A 4,029-nucleotide genomic window follows, 5' to 3' on the forward strand; every position below is an offset into this window, starting at 1 on the left:
TACCTTTAGCTGTTACCTAGCCTTTTGATACCTTTAGCTGTTATCTAGCCTTTTGATACCTTTAGCTGTTATCAAACCTTTTGCTACCTTTAGCTGTTACCTAGCCTTTTGATACCTTTAGCTGTTATCAAACCTTTTGCTACCTTTAGCTGATATCTAGCCTTTTGTACCTTTAGCTGTTACCTAGCCTTTTGATACCTTTAGCTGGTATCAAACCTTTTGTTACCTTTAGCTGTTATCAAGCCTTTTGATACCTTTAGCTGATACCTAGCCTTTTTATACATTTAGCTGACATCTAACCTTTTACTACCTTTAGCTGATACCTAATCTTTTGATACCTTTTGCTGATATCTAGCCTTTTGCCATGTAGAGAAAACCCTCGTTAAAATCATGAATATGATTTTAATTAAGAGTATTCCTCCTGGTTCGAGATGGTATCTGTTAAACAAAACAATTCAACCACCAAAAATAAATAAAATAAAATAAAATAAAAAACAATTCAACCACCAAAATAAACACAGAAAACACACCATGTCGTTCTTTTATTTTGGCCAGTTAAAAACTAACTGACTTTWATTAAAGATAGTAATATTGAATGATTAACAAGAGGTTACAATGATTAAATAATAAATGAGCTCTCAATATAACAGTTGCTTTCTACTTTTAACCAGTTTAAGTAGTTTGTCTAACAATTTTAACTTAGAAAAAGCAGGTTATTTTGTGTACATTCAGGGTCAGGGTGTGTGTGTGTGTATGGATGTAAGGGGGAGAGAGAGAAGACAAACAAACAGACAACAAATAAATCTTTTAACGTTCTTTAAATTATGTGTTTTAAATGTGAGCCTGAGAGCCAAAGTGAAGCACACATCAGCTTTACCGTAGTCCAGGAACCTTTCCAAACGAGACCAGACCCCAGCTCTGGGTAGATGCTTGTTGAACAGCACAGACCGAGGCCTCTGGGTAAAACAGGTCCCTTTTCATGGACTCGGAGCTATCAGGAACGTGGCAGTGGTTCAGAACCGACAGGTCCGTCAGGAACGTTGAAAAACTCACAGCAACGGTGATGGCTCCAGGTTTCAGACTGAGCAACCCTGAACAAAAGTGGTATTCCAACCAAAAGCATTTCCTTGTGAGAGAAAGTGAAAAATATGCTGCAAAAAGAAACTGGAAAACGTAGCTGTTTTCCAGTCCAGGAAAAAGCAAGGAAGGCGACTTGCGCCTCTTGACCCAGCAGGACGAAGACAGACGAGCAGACAGACTGACGAACAGGAAGTAACGAAGAGGTTTTAAGGGTACAGCGAAAGCTGCGTTCTCACAGTCAGAGACAAGAACAACGTGTGTAGCAGTGTTATCTGCAGGTGTCCAAGTGTACGGTGAAGAGTTCTCATGGGAACGTGTTTGTTGTTCTGCATGTGGAAGACCCGAGGCTAACACAGCACATGAACATTTGTGAGCAGGATTAACTCAACTCTTAAAGAACATTAGATTAATATTTCAATTAACTAATGATTAATTATGTACTATTATTATTAAACTAATAAAATGATTGAGTAATGCTTATTTAAAACAGAAGTGAAAAGATAAAAATGTAAGCGTTGACTAAAATATATTCTGTTATCACTAACTCATAAATTTCTAAACATGTTCAAAACACAAATGCAAAGTTATGAGATAACTAGAGAGCGTTTGAAAAGTAAAAAAGTCAAACATATCTGTCGGATATCATCCAGTCAAACTGTCACAAACCTCGTGTTTTATTCACAACAATTGACTTGGTTCTTAATCCCCCACAGTCTGCTAGTATTGATGTTCCCTCTGTTCTTTGTGAAAATTTTCTTCACTTTTTCATAGATAAAATCAAAACTATTAGAGACCAGACCTTCTACTCATGATCCCTTCATTTGTGTCCCTGCTTGTGCAGTTTTTGACAGGTTTGAACCTGTGACTCTGTCDTCTCTTCAGGAGATTATCTCTCATCTGAAAAGCCTTCAGGTTCTCCTATGGATGCTGTCCCTCCTCGACTTTTTAAAGAGGTTTTCCCCACCCTAGGACCATTTTGTCTTGAACTCATTAATAGTAGTCTGTCCTCCAGTGTGGTCCCTGATCATTTTAAACATGAAGTGGTGCAACCTCTTATTAAAAAACCTGGACTGGACACCACTAATTTTGTTTCGTTTCCAAAATCCTTGAGAAAATTGCGTACAATCAATTGCTTGGTTTTCTTGAAGAGCATAGTATTCTCGAGGCTTTCCAATCTGGTTTTAAAACTCTCCACAGCACTGAATCAGCTTTTTAAAGAGTTTTTAATGATATTTTTTTAGCTTCTGACTCCGGTGACTGTGTCATCCTCGTGCTTTTAGACCTAACAGCTGCTTTTGACTCTGTGGACCATGACATTCTGTTATCTTGGCTGGACTGGTGGGCAGGAATCGGGGTGTTGCCTTGAATTGGTTCAGGTCCTACCTGTCCAACCGAACTTTCTGTGTTAGTCTTGAGGGGTCAGTATCCTCTTCTTCTCCTCTTTCATGTGGAGTCCCTCAAGGCTCAATTTTAGGCCCACTTTTGTTTTCTCTGTATCTCCTCCCACTCGGTTCTATTCTCAGAAAGCATGGTATTCCATTTCATTGTTATGCAGATGATAGCCAGATCTATGTCCCTCTCAAAATGTCAATAGACTCACTTCTTTTGTGTCTTGAGGACGTGAAGGCCTGGATGGCACAAAATGTTTTGAGTTTTAATGAAACCAAGACTGAGGTTGTGGTTTTTGGAGGTACTGTTGGCCACTCCCCTGGAGAGCTTGGTTCCTTGACTCAGTACAACAAATTGTTAGAGAGGAATTTGGGAGTTGAAATGGACTTAAATTAGAAAGCCACATTAGGTCAGTTGTTAGAAGGAGTTTTTACCATTTGAGGCAGCTAGCCAAAATAAAACCCATTGTTCCAAGAAGACATTTTGAGACAGTGATCCATGCCTTTGTCACCACCCGGCTGGATTACTGTAATGGACTTTATCTGGGGGTTAGTGGGTCCTCCATTGCTCGGCTGCAGAGGGTCCAACATGCTGCAGTAAGGCTTTTAACTGGCACACGTAAATATGACCACATTTCTCCCATTTTAGCTTCACTTCACTGGCTGCCCGTGCCTTTTAGGATCCATTTTAAAATACTTTTATTTGTTTTTAAATCTTTGAATGGCCTTGCCCCACTATACTTGTCTGATCTGCTGCACCCCTATAATCCCTGCCGCTCCCTCAGCTCAGCTGATCAACTGCTCCTGAGGGTCCCTAAAAGCAGACTTAAACTCAAGGGGGATCGATCTTTCGCTGCAGCAGCTCCTGAACTCTGGAACGAGCTGCCTCTCCAGACAGTCCTCTTCACTGGCTGTTTTTAAAACTCATCTTAAAACCCAATTGTTTACTTTGGCTTTTGACACTGTGTGAGTGGTTGTGTTGTTTATTTATATTAGATTTTATTTTTTTGTTTTTATTCTAGATTTTGAATTAGGTTTTAGCATTTTATTGTTTTTATTCCTTGTTTTTACTTTGTGTTTTAATACCTGCTTTAATTTTTTGTGTTTTTTCCCCCCCTGTTTTAATTGTGATTGAGTTTGTCTTTGTATGAGCTGTGTTGCAGTGCTGATTCTGTACAGCACTTTGGTCTACTATGGTGCAAAAAGTGCTTTACAAATAAAGTTGGATTGGATTGGAAACATATTTTAAAGGGTTTAAGCATTAATTATACATGTTTGAAGGAACAGCAATAACAGACAGAATGTTTTAATTTGTTTTTATCAGCAAATTACAAATTTCTTGAGAACAAGACCTTTCCCAGAGGAAAGGAGAGGCAGTGAAAGATTTGTGTTTTATAGTCCTCAGCGAGGATTGAAACAGTTCAGTCTGGGAGAGGAGAGCTTTGACCTCAGGGGGTCAAAGGTCAACCGGTGGTGAGATCAGGTGAGGTGAAATGGGCATAACACTACAGCTACCTTTAGCTGTTATCAAGCCTTTTGATACCTTTAGCTGTTATCAAGC

General features: G+C 39.2%; 1 protein-coding gene across 1 annotated transcript in view; it reads left to right on the forward strand.

The window, feature by feature from the left end:
• Positions 1 to 4,029, forward strand: part of grb7 (growth factor receptor bound protein 7) — a 28,687-nt gene that overhangs the window by 5,006 nt on the left and 19,652 nt on the right. The gene's annotated exons all lie outside the window — the stretch shown is intronic.

The sequence above is a fragment of the Austrofundulus limnaeus genome, unplaced genomic scaffold (assembly GCF_001266775.1).
Source record: "Austrofundulus limnaeus strain Quisiro unplaced genomic scaffold, Austrofundulus_limnaeus-1.0 Scaffold119, whole genome shotgun sequence".
In the NCBI taxonomy this organism is placed as follows: Eukaryota; Metazoa; Chordata; class Actinopteri; order Cyprinodontiformes; family Rivulidae; genus Austrofundulus; species Austrofundulus limnaeus.